We start from the raw sequence: 15904 nt of genomic DNA on the forward strand, positions 1-15904 counted from the left end.
TATTTTTTCATATTTTTTCTAAATTGGACTACTATATTTCTAAATCTAAATTTTAGTAACTCCTAAAGAAACTCATATACATATCGTACATATTTGGTTTTTAAAGATTGAAGTGTCACTTGAGGACAAGTAACATTTTAAGTTTGGGGGATTTTGATACACTTAAAATATATAGTATTTTTAGACACATTTTTATACATATTTTTGAGATATTAAGCTTTAATGGAAGGTATTTTGTGTTTTTTTCCTTCAAATACAAGTAAAAATGAAAAAAATACTTAATGAAGTGAAAAAGAATCAAATTTGGAGCAAAAGGGTGAAAAATTGTGCAAAAGAGTTTTGGCGCCTAAGCGCCAGATCCAGCGCTTATGCGCCAGTTAAACAGAGAAGGCCACACCTAAGCGCCGAGACCCTGCACTTAAGCACCAGTGGCAGTTACTAGATGAGTAAAATCAGTTTTCACAAATTTCAAAGTGGTTTTTGAGGCACCCATTGGCTTAATAAGTGGTTGTAACCACCATGGACGAAAATTATCATGAAAGGATGCGTCTCTTGGGAAAATACATCATTCTCTGGGGAGTTAGTTCGGAGAGATTTTCAGGAATCACTTTTTATTTACTTTATCCTTTTTGTTATTTTGTTTTGAGTGATTGTAAAAGAGAAGATATTCAAAGGAACTTCAAGAGTTTGGTGTAGGACTTAAGATAAGTTTTTATCTTTTTTTTGTAGACTACTTTTGGTTTTAATCTAGACTTTTTGTTGGTTTGACAATGATTTCTTCTTTTGAACTAAAGTGTGGTTTTGTTTTATCCATGGATTCTGAGTAGTTTTCTTTATCTTTCTTCTTAAAATGATAAGTAATTAAGTTTTGGATGGAAGTTTTAGAGAGTATTGATTTTTAATGTTGGAAGAAGTTGTCATGATTTAAATCCATGCAATTCATTTACTTCTTGCTTTGGCCAATCCAGATGTTAAAATTTGTTGTGAGAACATGTAAGAACCAGGCTGGTATTATCTCTATCAACAATTGGAAAGAATCACATGAGATTGTATGATTGAGAATGTAGTTTATATGATTGAGTGCAAATAAATAGGGAAATATTCATTGATGGGTGTAGATTTATAGGACTTTAAAGTGACAGGTTAAAGCCCCCAACTTGGTTTCTTGTTTTAGGTTGTGATACGAGAATGTTAACCCCCAGGTAGAGGGAATCAAGGGAACTCTAAAGTGAGAGCTAGTATCTTCCCTGCCTAGCCAATCTTCAGAACTATTCAAACTTTAAATTAGCCAATGTTCTTTATAGCATCTCTAGTAAGGGTAAGGAACATTATTGCTCCTATTTGGCACAACACAATTTGCATGCTTCCACAACAGAATTCCTATACTTATTACTGATTCATGATAAGAAGAAAGATATTTTCATATTAAATACTTTTCTTTTACAAAAATTTTAGTTATCTTTTTAAGTTGTTACTATTTCGTTAAATATCAAAAATATCAAAAATATTTAAATTTTAAATTCCTACAAAAATCATTTTTAGTTTAAGTAATTATCTTTTTAAAAATAGAAAACTTTATAAGAAGTACATATTACATAATCTTGCCTATGGGTTCGATATTCAGGACTTAATCAAAAAGTCTTATATTACTTGATAACGATACGTATACTTGTGTAGTATCCCAATATAAATATATATAAATTAAAATTTTAAATAATTATTTTTCTTTAGAATCAAGTTTTTGGTTTTGTTGCAAAATAAGGAAATATAAGTGAAAATACCATCAGAACTATTGTTATACTATGCATAAGTATTAGGCCTCAGTGTATCAAGTTTTTTGCGCCATTGCCGGGGATTAAAATCTTCAAGTAGTGGTGTCAACTTCATAAATCCTTACATATATGAAATATCGGGATCAGGTACCCAAGGTCACCAAACCAGTATATTTTGATGAGCCCATATGGCATGATTGTGGAATGAAGCAAGAGTCCGTAGTATCGGGTTTTGTTGCAGCCTTTGCTACCAAGTCCAATGTACAAAGGGAGGATGTTCAAGAGAGTCCTCCATATCTCAAGATAATCCAAAAAAGAATAATTGAAGAAAAAGTTGAAAAGCTCAAGGCTGAGATTTTTGAGTTAGCTAAAGAACACGGAGTAGCTATGGATGATGAAGATTTCAATTTTAATGATTACCTTGATGAGGATTTTATGGATGTTAATGTCATCGAAACTAGATCCACTATATCTGCACGTGAAGCCTAGCCGCCTATAGAAGGGAACATCGTGGATGATTTGCATAGGGCCATTTTGCTAAGAGACAAGCAAATCAGCCATATGGAGAAAAGGATGGAGGAAATGTTTGTCGTCATGGATACAAAGCACGGGCAATCACAATCCCAGCAAATGGCTTTGCCAGAGGGCAATCGGCTTGAGATTATACACATTATTGATGAATGGAGAGAAGTTGCTTCTACAAACACAGAAGACCAACAAAAGAAAGTTTCCACCCAAAGTGTAATACCATAGAAATAAATCAAGCAATTGGTCGAACAATAAGTTTGGGAGGCCATAGCCCAATCTAAGGGTGGGGCATCAATTTCAAAAGGTAGACCGTACCCGAAGGAGTTAGATGTTTTGTCATACCCCAAGGGTTTTGTGTCATCAAACTTCAAGACATTTGACAGGATTGAAAATCCTCGCCAACACATAGCCTATTTCTGAGCCAGTTGTTGCAATGCATGAGGTAATGAAGCCTTGCTTTTTTGCCAGTTCATAAGCAGTTTATCATGAATTGCATTTGATTGGTGTGCCAAGTTTCACAACGGATCAGTAAAGAGATTCGCTGAGTTGGAGCACTTTTTTGTAAAGAGATTTGATGGAGCACAGCTTCATGTTACCATTGGAGATCTTGTAATAGAAAGGTGAAAGCCTAACGAGACTTTAGTGGATTATATATTGAGGTGGAGAAACCTAAGAATGAAATGTAAACATAAACTATAGGAACAACATGCAATTGAGATTCTAATCAAAAGCATTCATGGTCCAGTAGCTTTCATGCTTAAGTGACTCACAATCAAGTCCTCCAAGAAACTACTAAGCAGGGCCAGTAGTCTATAAGAAGAAGTCAAGCACATGAAGTCCAATGAAAAGACTGACATATTCAGACCAGCTAAAGTATTCGAGAAGAAGTCTAGGACAGTAGCCATAATTAATAAAGGGAAATAACCGATGAGTATTCAGGCTGAGCATTCTCATCAGAGTTTCCAATAGTTACCACAACATATTCAGCCTCAACAGTAGCAGCAAATGCAGTAGTATGGTCAGTCTAGCCAGCAGCCATACTAGAGAGGACCGTACAGGGCAGATGGTAGATGGGGTCCAACTTTTTTAGAATGAATAAAAAGAGTGTACTCTTTCAAAGATGAAACTATCCCGAAGATGTTTAGAAATTTAATGAAGAAGCCCGAGTTTAGATTACTAGAGCCAAAGAAGCTAGAGGAAATTGATAAGAAGGATCATCCCAATTTCTACCCGTATAACAAGATTTTTGGACACACAATATATGGTTGTTTTAGTTTCAAGGTATGACTTGAGAGGAATCATAAAAAAGAAAATATAACAATCCTGAAAGAATATTTAAAAGAACCTGAAAGGGTTTTGTAAATATGATTTCAACCTAACCAATCACTCTGATAGATTGGTATTCAGAGAAAGATGGATGGATCACAGTTTAGAGCAAATCATCCAAGAAGATACTCGATCAAATTCAAACCACTTCAATGTAGGAAGTCATCCAAAGTGTACAGCCTGCCTAGCCAAGTTAGAGATTTCACCAGAGAAGTTGTTGAACATCATCATGAAGACTGATAGCGCGAGGGGTGGGATAGGAGCTACCTATTTTAGATTGGTTGTCTCAGATTTGGGGAAGAAAATCCTTGAACCCTTGATCATGTATGATTATCTATTTGCCCTATCAGAGTCCTTTAAATATAATGATTATGATTTCAGCTACGTTCTAACTATCTCTAGTGATAACGTAACTGAATTTGGCCAATCTAACTCTGATCCCAATTCCTAAACCAATCCTAAAATCATATTTAAGCCCGATGAACATGCCAATGAGAATGAAGAAGATATCAGTAACATTGGTTATGATAGCACCAGGAGTGAGGAACTAGTCTTCAAGTACCATGGTTCACCGCTTTCCAACAACTTAGATTTCTCTAATTTAGAAAATAAATTTGATGTTTTGCAAACAACATCGCAAGAAGAAGAAGAAGAAGAGATCACAGAAGTGAATCTAAGAATCAGGAAGGAATTACCCCCGAGAATAGCTCCAATGGATAAAGGAAAACTAATAGTCACTCAAAAGGAGCCACCTCCACCTCCGCTAGTGGAAGAGATGCATAACCAAGTAATGATTTAAGGATTATATAAAGTGCATTATAATGTACTACATCATAGTAGGAGGTTTCTAGCCAAACAAAGCATCTACGACACTCTAATATTGTCAAAGGAGATGAGAGAGTCTCTATTTAGTGCTTTACTTGATCCAGACATTTACTTAGCTTTGTTGGACAGCACATCCTTTGATTAAGTTTATTCATTAAAGGAACAACCTTGGATAACTTTAACAGATGAAGACATGTTGCTCGACACCACGGACCACAACCAATCGCTCTACATCTTCGTTAATAACAGTAGATTTATGTTGTCCAAAGTTTTGGCAGATCCGGAAGCTTCACTCAACTTAATAATTCTACGGATGTTGGCATACTTAGATATTGATGCTCAGGAGCTTACAACCTATAAGATGATGTTGAGAGGATTTAACCAGAAGGGAGCAAGTTCCCTTGGATCAATTACGTTGTTAATGAAAGTTGGAGAGGTAGTAACAACCGCAAAATTTCATATCATCAATGTAGTGACCTCTTTCAATGCTTTACTTGATTGACCATGGATTCACGAGCATAACATGGTTTTGTCATCTTTAAATAAATGCATCAAGTATTTCAAGGAAGGACAAGAACATTGTATCAAGGGAGATTTAAATCCTTTCTCAGTTCATGAAGTGGGCATCCATGAAGACGTCGCTTACTACGCACCTCCAAAGAAGACTATCTTTTCTCATGAAGTTGTGTCAAATGAGGTGGAAGATCCAGAAGAATCACAAGAGTAAGGCCATTCAATTCAGTCTCAATGATCTCTTACCATTTCTTCATAATGAGCTGGTAGAGGTTCTTTTAGCCCATACACCCGAGATCGAGGTTGGGGACGTGGACAAGGAAGAACCTACACAATTGTTGAATGGACTAGGCCGACCATCAACATCAATGTAGAAGAAAGTTCTGATGAAGAAATAATAATAACAAAATAGAAGAAGCCTCAGTTCGAGATTTCCTTGGAAGATGTGGAGAAAAGTGAATATGAGTGAATGTATGATCGGATTAACCACTACATGCATGTCATGACCCTTACTCAGATCCACCCTCGAAAGGTTGACAGTTAAGAGGTCAAGGACATCCATAGCATTGGTTCAAAGCCAATCAAGTTTTATTGTGCTTCCCCTTCTAATATTTCTAAGAATCATATAAATTTGGAAGAGAATTCTAATCAATTAAATGAATTACCTTTTGGTTACTTTTCTCCTTGTACAAAAGTTAATTCAATAGGGATGAGTGCCAAAAAAAATGTTAAAGGATAAGCTACAATTCCTTGAGAAATTGTTGAATATTAAAAGCTGAACTCCTAATTCGTAAGAAAGTTTGAATTTGGTACTATAGGACCAGTTGATGACTTGAAATTTTGGATGGTTGTTACTAGCATATTGGAAGAGGATTGCCTCGATGTAGAGGATGACTCTGAAGATCAGCCAATAGAAGATGCTCCATTAGAATTTGAGGAAGAAATTAAATCAACAATTGATGAATTGAAAAATTCAACCTCAGGACAGAGGAGCAGCCTCAACCCACGTTTATAAGTTCGCTACTTGATGAAAGTGGATTAAGTGAATTAATTCTGCAAATATCTTTCAATATTACAAAATACACACAAGAGATACAATAGTAAATATACAAATTAATCTAAAAAAAATAACTTATATGAAAATAGGTTTATCTTTTAAAACTCTTTAAACTGCCAAATCACCTAAAATTAACGCAAGTGTATGTATCGCTCAAGTAAAAAAGGCCTCTAATAGAGTCATAGATATTGATCCTACAGGAAAGTTGGAAATGCCTATTAGTGATTAGTAAATTCTTAAGATTATAATGTGAACTATAATTTTAAACTAAAAAAGTGTAGTGCTAGATTTGAGTATAAAGTAATAGAGTGAATGCTAAATAAAATGCAGCAAAAAGTTAAAGCTAATTAAACTCATTGTTAAACTTTCAAAAGTAAAATTACAAAAACTAAACAAAATTTTTGTGAGTAAGACTTCAAATTTAAGAAAGCATTCTTCCACTTTACAATAAGTATATGGATTGTGAAGAAATTAAAATCATTTGAATATATATATATATTATATATATATATTATTTTGTGCCAAATAGGAGAAATCTTATTCTTTACCCTCTTCCAAGTGCATAAAGAACATTGACTAATCCAGAGTTTGGTCCCTAATCCATGGTTATGCTATGAGGATACGGGTTGGCACTTTAGAGCTCCCAATACTCCCTCACCTGAGGGCTAACAATCTCACAACAGTTTCCAATCAACTGGACCAAATTGGGGATTTTAATTTATCTCTTTAAAATCTTCAATTCAGCAAACAACAAACTATATTTCCCTATTTATTTGCACTCAACTCCATGGATGACATCCTCTCCATGATATCAAATGTGATTCTCACCATGCTGTAAAAAATCATAGCCCTTTTGGAACATATGTTTCTCAACATATTTTAACAATTCAATTGGCCAGATCAAAAAGTAAATGAAGATCAAAGTTCAAATCATCACAAATCATTGACATTTAAAATTTTATAAAACAAAATAAATTCTTGACAAAACCATATCTCAAAGTATGAAGAAGGATAATAAAGGCTACTCAGAATTCATGAGAAGGATATGATAAAACACGGATTCCATATATAAAAGCAAGTTTATAAATAAAAGAAATAAAAGACACAACTTATCTTACAATCCTTCCTAAATAAATCTCTAAAAGTTCTTATCAAGCCTTTCTCTCCTTACAAGCACTCTCAATTCCCTCGTAGACTCTCAATCCCCTCGTAGAAGTGTAATGAAGAAGAAATCTCCCACATTCCCTCTCCTCTTACAATCCGCCCTTGACTTTCTCTCTCTCTCTCTTTCACCCTCCTTACACGCCACGCAACCAACTCTTCAAAACCCTCTATTTTACTAAGGGTTGCCTCCCTCCAAAAAGAATTCAAAATTCCCTTCAAAATTTTATCCAAAAGTCAACCCTTTTGAATTCAAAAGACATGTCCATTGATCCAAGAGACATATCCCTTCCTAAAAGAACCTTCCAAAGTGTCTAGATGCATTGAATCACTCCAAGGGGTGTTTAGAACAAGTGTCTCTTTGAAAATTTGCGCAAAATTTGTTTTGAACTACCTTAATCCGCAAAAATTCATCTCTGGTGAATCTGGCATCAGCTTGCTTAAGTCTGCGTTGTTCTGGGTTTTGGCGCTTCAAGCGCCAAATCTAGCACATATGGTGCCAGCTCTCTATAAAATGGTGCTTATGGCGCCAATCTGGCGCATCTGCCACTAGCTCTCTCTAAAATGGTGCTTCTTGTGCCAATCTGGCACCAGAATTCCCAAAATTTACTGTTTTGGCTCAAAATTTCTTCTTTTATATTACTTTTGCTCCAAATGCCTAAATATGATATACTCTTCTTTAAAGTGCAATATCACCAAACGTAAGCATAAAATGTATACTTAAAACAACAAATTATTTTAGTATATCAAAATCCCTCAAACATAAATGTTATTTGTTCTCAAGTGACACTTTTACTACATAAAAGCATATGGCTTAGGATAGAGATTAACTTATAACTCCTATACTTTAGTTTAAAAAATAAAATAATAAAATGTAAGAAAAATCTTTAATAACTTAGATTCAAATTTTAAGTCTAAGAGTACTTAATAATTAAATTTAAGATTTTTGAATCTCTATTCATTTCAAGAAAAATTACAAGTATATGATATATATCCATAGCTTCCATAGCTTCCTCAAAATCTATATCATGTTGAACTTTCCTTTGCTTATACTCATCATTATAAGCATTTCTTGCTCTAATTTCTCCAATTTGATTCTGCATATTAACTATATCTATTTGTTGAATCATAAGCTGCTCCATAATTTTTTCAAGTGAAGCAGAGCGAGATGTAGAGGGCCCTGCAGCTGATGTAGAGGGTCTATCAATACCTCCACTCCTAGATTCAACAAATGATTCTACTCTTTGAACCGTATTATTCTCAATAGGATTTTTTTGTTGCAGCCTTTCCTCATTTCGATGGGATGGAACTCTACTCTTGATTGCTAAAATAAAGTGATAATCAGGGCAGGGTAACCCAATCCACTAGTTATAGTACTATTAGCTATAATCTAAGAGTCATAAATTATGAGAGCACCAAAATCTACTGCTTTCATTTTCTGAATGACGAAGTTTAACACAGCTAAATCCTTCATTACTTTGCTCAGATGATTTGTTGGTAGTAATTTAGCAGAGATAAAGTGGTGTCATACTTTTAACTGAATAGTTTTCATGGAAGCCAAGAAGTTAACTTTCTTATTTTTTTTAATTTTCCATTCTCCTCTTCCATCAATCACAAAATCAATCACTTCATCTAGTAATGCATCAGTCATCACGAATGCAGCGTATTTGCAATGGAATACATTTCCCAGCGCATAAGAAGCATTGATCATTTTCTTAGAAAATTCAACTTGCTTTCTGCTCACAAGGATGTGATCCTTAGTGGTAAACCGCAAGTTGGCGTAAAACTCCTGAATCATTGGTGCAATCACTGTTATAGTGAAGTAGCAAAAACTTTCCCAATTTTTTGGAGACGATCAACTTCACAATCTTGCCACCAAGGTTAGCAAATGCCCATTTGTTGGATCAACTTTTTTGATTCCATTTGAGTTTTATAACAATTTTGGGCTTTGAAATTGACCAATCTTCTTGCTTCAAAATCTTATGTCGGCTTTCCTCTCTTTACTCGTGGAACCATTGGAATATCTATGAAAATCAAAAAAAAATCCAAATAAATTACAAAATCAAAAATCTAACTCCCCAATTAAGATTATTTGGTAAGAAACTTTTCAACATGAGTTTTCTTCAAGTATTTCCATCAAAAATATAAAATTTCAGATCTTCTAGGTTAAAGTGAAGCTCTTACCAAGAGAGGATGAAATCTAAGATTTTTTGCCTCCGAAATCTTTTTTAATGGGTACAATGTGAAGCTCTAGGTCACGGTTTAGAGGTAGGAGATGACCCAAGCAATAAAAATGGAGTTTACTATGTGATTTCACAGTTTTTTAGGCAATTGGTGTTTTCTGAACGTTGGCGCATCTAGCGCCAAATATGGCGCATCATGCCCCGACTCTTTGTAAACTGGAGCTTCATGCGCCACTTTAGAGCATCTGGCGCCAATATCTTAATTTTTTCTGATTTTGTTTTATGTGAAAATTTGTTGTGTACCGCTTTACGTTCTCCTCTAATTAACTGAAATGAACATTTTTAATCATAATTTAAACATTACTCTAACACCAAACTTTTACGAACAACACAAAACTCACTTTTATTCATAAAATCCATGCTATTACAAACTAACATTTTTCAAGCCAACAAACATCTACTTGAGTGTCTAAAGCAAACTGAAACATCCTAACACTAAAATGTAAACATCAAAATACTAAACACAAACATAAATAAAGTTTAACAATAAAAGTAAATGTAATCCAACATAACACAATAACATGAATAAGCTATGTTAAGCAAATTGTTCCGTGCATAAATTAAGTTCAAACATCTTCTTCACTCTCATCCTCATGGATGTCTCCCTTAGATTGGTAGTGTACGTACAAGTTGTAGAAGGGTCGATAAAGAAATTCATCAGTTGAATCTTCCCCAATCCAATCATGTTTCTTGAACATACTTACCAAACCATCTTCAATACATCCAGTATGTTCAAAATGTTCCTTCAGTCTCCAATCCAGGTGATCCAACAATTCAAAAACATTCCCAATTGCATGCATATGGTTCTGTACCTCCTTTTCTAACTTCTTAATCCTTTTCAAAGGTACATTCGAGCTGAAGTAAGGTTGAATTGGTGATGAATTATGGGATGCTTGATCCATCAGTACATTCAAATCATTCTCATCTCCCATTCCAAAATAGTTGCAATAGACTTCTGGATCCATTGGCTTCCATGGAAGAAGCGCTTTCTCCCAACTCTCATAAAGTACTTGCAATTGACTACATAGTAGGAAAATAGTGGATGGATGCCCCAATCCAAGTGCAGATCCATTAACAATCAAACCCAAAACCAATTTCACAATTATTGCTCCAATATCAATATGTTTTCCAGTTTGAACACAGTAGTTCAGAATAGCACTCTCCTTAAAAACCTTACTGATTTTCATAGTGGGAAGTAATTTTAATGCAATAAAGAAATGTCACGCCTTAGAAGCAGGATTTAATAATGATGAAGAAAAACTTAATTTCCATCATCTTTAGCCTCCCAATTTCCGTCTTCATTCGTAAGTTATTGATAGAGTTCATTCATATTATCTCTCGTTGGAATAAAATTTGCTTAGTGGCAAATGCGCACATTTTTAATAATAAATATCTTATTTTATTCTTGAAGGAGTGAATTACACAAACCTACCTCACACAGATAATTTCTTGGTTGATTCCATGAAGATTTGCATAAAACTCATTCACCACAGGGATAACTACGGCAACAGTAGTGTAGCAAAGCACTTAATCTCTTCTACACGAGTATTCGATGTATTGAATCCTTGATTCACAAACCCCTTTTCTTTCATTAGCCTCTTCTTTACAAGAAAACGATCATGTAACTTTTGCCCATCAAAACTTATGAACTTTCTCTAGTTGAAAATTCCAAATCTAGTGGAATTTTTAGAGTGGGATGCCACTGGAATTGAAAACTAGTGAGTCTTCCCTCGTTCTCCCCCGAAAATTGACTTTGCAATTGGTTTTTGGGAGTTATAAAGAGAAGAACTTGCCAAAAACTACCAAAACCCGTCATTTGAAATGTTTTAAGTCATTTTGTTACCACAGTGCTTCATGCACCAATTTTGGTGCATCATGCACTAGCTCTCTAGAATGTGGCGCATCATGCGCTAGTTCCAAAAAATTTTTCTATTTTGATTTTGATCCAATAAATTCTCAATTTTTTCATACAACTAAGTAAATAAAATGTTTTTAAATATTTTTTCAATGTCAAATTTTCTCAATTACACTGAATCTATAGAAGCACAAATATATTAATATACGTAAAATATTTCGAACAAGAACATAGAAATAAAATAAACAACGATAATTATGGGTTGCCTCCCACAAAACGTTTGGCTTACTGTATCAGCTCGACTTTCCCAGTCTTTATTTAGGGTGACCCAACATTACAATCTCTTTAAGAACTAGTCTTTGACCATCAAAATATGGTTTCAATCTATGCCCATTCACTTTAAATATCCTTGCAGTCTTGGGATCTTCAATATTAACAACTCCATATAGATTGACTTTAACAATTTGAATGTCCCTATCGACCTAGTCTTTAGTTTTTCAGGAAATAATTTCAATCTTGTATTGTATAATAAAAATTTCTATCCAGGCTCAAATTGTTTTTTTATTATCTTTCGATCATGTAATTCTTTTATTTTTTCTTTATATATCCTAACATTATCGCAATATTCATTCCTAATTTTTTCAAGCTCATTCAGTTGCAATAATCTTTTCTCACCAGCATCTTTCAAATTGAAATTAAACTCTTTAATAGCCCAGTAATCTTTATGCTCCAATTCTATTGGTAAGTGACAAGTCTTCTAAAAAATAAATACAGGGACATTCTTATAGGTGTCTTATAAGCTATCATGTATGCCCATAATGCAATATCTAATCTAGGAGACCAAACCATTTTATAAGGATTCACACTTTTCCCAAAATTCATTTAATTTCACAATTATATACTTCTGCCAAACTACTACTCTGGGGATGATAAGTAGTTTCAATTTTATGCATTACATTATATTTTTCCACCAGTCTTACAATTGTTGCATTCCTAAAATGAGATCCTCCATCAGTAATGATTACTCTCGGCATACCATATCTTGTAAAATTATTTTTTAAAAAAATTTTTGAAACACTCTAAGCATCACATCAAGGTAAATTGATTACTTCTATTCATTTTGAAACTTATTTCACTACAATCAATATATAAACATTTCTAAATGAAGGTATAAAAGGTCCCATAAAATCCAATCCATATGCATCAAAAATTTTAATTTCCAAATTAAAATTTGGAGGCATTTCATTTCTTTTCAAAATATTGCCTATGCTCTAACACTGATCACATCTTTTTATATATCTATTAACATCACCAAGTAGAGTAGGCCAATAAAATCCAGATTACAAAATTTTATGAACAGTTCTATAATTCCCAACATGACCTCCAAATTCATAATCATGACAAATTTGGATAATTTCCTGAATTTCTTTGTAAGGCACACATCGTGTCATTACTAAATCTTTGCATTATTTATACAAAGAAGGGTCATCTTAAAATTAAGATTTTGCATCATGAATGAATGGTCTAAAAGGATGGGAAATACTGTATATATAATCTTTTTAAAGCCTTTCCTATCAACTACTACAAAATCAAACTCTTGCATCAGAAGTACAAATCTAATTAATCTTAGTTTTGCATCCTTATTTTGCATTAAATATTTAATAGTTGAGTGGTCAACATGCACAATGCATTTAGCTCCAATTAGATATGACCTAAACTTATCAAAAGAATAAATAATTGCTAATAACTCTCTTTCAGTAGTGGTGGAGTTAATTTGAGCGTCATTAAGAGTCTTACTAGCATAGTATATGAATTTAAAAATCCTATCATATCTTTGGTCTAATACAGCTCCAATTGCACAATCAATAGCATCACACATTATTTCAAAAGGTTTTTCTCAATCAAGTGAAACAATTATAAGAGAATTGATCAAATTTTTTCCTTTAAAGTTTCAAAGGCTTTAAGGTAATCTTGGTTAAAGTCAAATTTTGTATATTTTTTTAGAAATTGGCATAAAGGCTTTGTAATTTTTGAGAAATTTTTAATATATCACCTATAAAATCTAACATGTCCTAAAAATCTCCTAACTATACTTACAATAGTAGGTGGAGGCAGGTTTGATGTAACCTAAATTTTTGTAGGATCTACTTCTATGTCATTTTATGAAATTTTATGCCCAAGCATAATTCCTAGCAACCATAAATTGACATTTTTTTCTAGTTTAATACAAGATTAGTCTTTTCACATCATTCTAGAACTTTTTCTAAATGATATAGACATATTTCAAATGAAGTTCTAAATATAGAAAAATCGTTCATAAAGACTACAATCCATTGTTGAATTAAATCACTGAAAATTGACATCATACAACTTTGAATTGTTGCAGGTGCATTACATAAGGACTAGTAAATGTTATTTTCTCTTGATCCTATGGAGTAATAGGATTTGATGATAACTGTTATTTCCATCTAGAAAACAAAAATATTTGTGTCCAGCGAGCCTATCCAACACATGGTCCAAAAAGGGTAAAGGAAAATGATCCTTTCTGGTGGCTGAATTTAATTTTCTATAATCTATGTAGATCTGCAATCTAGTGAATTGTCTTATTTGTATTAATTCATTATTCTCATTTTTCACTACAATCACACCTCCTTTCTTTGGAACATAGTGATTTGGACACACCCAAGCACTATCTGAAATAGGATACATTAATCCAACATCTAACTATTTTAAAATCTCTTTCTTAACAACTTCTTTCATCATAGGATTCAATCTCCTTTGGGGATTAGCTTCTGGTTCATGTTGATCTTTCAATAAAATTTTATGCATACAAATTGAATGGTTGATTCCTTTAACATCAGTTAATGTCTATTCAAAAAGCTTTTTTATATCTTCTAAAAGTTTCCAACAACTGTTGTTCTTGCGTATCGGTTAATTCTGAGGATACTATAACTGATAATGTAGATAAATCTCCAAAAAATGCATAATTCAAATGTATAGGAAGTGTTTTAGTTCTAGTTTAGGTGGTTTCTCAATAGATGCAAGCAAATTCTTATTACTTTCTATAAGGTCTAACATTTCAAATTTTTCCCGATATAATCCAAATTTTCTTTACTCACTTCTGTAGATTCATCTTGAATTTTATCCTCATCTTGATATTTTAAATACTACTTTTCAAATTCTTTTTTGAATGTCTTCTTGAAATATTCATGGCTTAAATATTCATTAATATTCAACCTGAAGCATTCAATCTCTTGCTCTTTTGCAGGGTATCTCATATGTTTTTCCAATTGAAAGCAATAATTTAAAATGACACTTTATTTTGTAACTCTACTAATCTATATGGTAGGGAGTAGTTTTGTAGATATGAGGAAATGTCATTGTTTTGAAGTTGGATTAAGCAGCGAAGCAGACAAACTAACGTATCCCTCATCTCTGATTTCCCAATTATCATGTTCATCCATCAGGAAATTATATACTTCTTGCATTATATCTCTCGTTAGGATAAAATTTGTATAATGACAGATTGGAAAATTTTCTATCATATACAAATCATTAACTCCAACCGGATTAAATGGTACAGCCTTACCTCTAATGAAGATGACTCCTTGGGTAATTCCATGTAAGTTAGCATAAAACTCTTTGACTACAGGTACTACAACTGCAGCTATAGTGGAGCACAGAACTTACAAATGCCTCTGTATAATGATTTTCTTGATCTGTGAACTTGGATGACTCAATCCATGGTTAACAAAGCCCCTTTCTTAGATAAGTCTATTCTTCGTCATGCCTTTGTCGTATAATTTCTGCGCGTCAAAATTGATAAACTTTCTTCTATTGAAAAGTCCATACCTTGAAGTATTTTTGGAATTACAAGCCATGAAATTAAAAATTAGGAAGTTTCTGGACGTCCAAGGAAGTTTTTAGGACTTTAAAAACACCTCTTGGTGGTTATTGTAGAGCAAAATCCCATCAAAGTCTGCCAAAACCATTCAGCACGTGGAAAACTGCTTGGGAAGCCGTCGATGCTCCTTATGGCGTTGTTGGCGCCATGGTCCTTTAGGCCGGCGTCAGAGGCCAAATTCACGTCTATAACTTTTTATGTTCAATTTGATTCCAAATTTTCCTCCAATATCAATATTTGTCTTAATTTATGATATATATAATTGTGTAGGACTCAAAAATTCTCTCATTTCCTAATATATAAACACACTTATTAAACAAAATAGTAATATACATATAGATAGATTTATATATGGGTTGCCTCCCACAAAACGCTTGGTTTAACATCGTCAGCCCGACATATCATATGCTTAGTTGGGCTGACTTAACATTAAAACTTCTTTAAATTGTGGTATGTGTCCTTCATAATAATTTTTTAATCGATTCCCATTAACTTTAAATATCTTTCTAGTTTTAGGATCCTTAATAACAACAATTCCATAATGATTAAATTTAATTACTTTAAATGGTTCTAATCATCTAGATTTCAATTTTCCTTGAAATAATCTCAATCTTGTACTATATAATATGACTTCTTGTCCAGGTTCAAACTTCTAAACTTCTTTTGAATAATCTTCCGATCATGTCATATTTTCATTTTCTCTTTATAGATTTTTGTATT

Source organism: Phalaenopsis equestris, unplaced genomic scaffold (assembly GCF_001263595.1).
Source record: "Phalaenopsis equestris unplaced genomic scaffold, ASM126359v1 Scaffold000002, whole genome shotgun sequence".
Classification (NCBI taxonomy): Eukaryota; Viridiplantae; Streptophyta; class Magnoliopsida; order Asparagales; family Orchidaceae; genus Phalaenopsis; species Phalaenopsis equestris.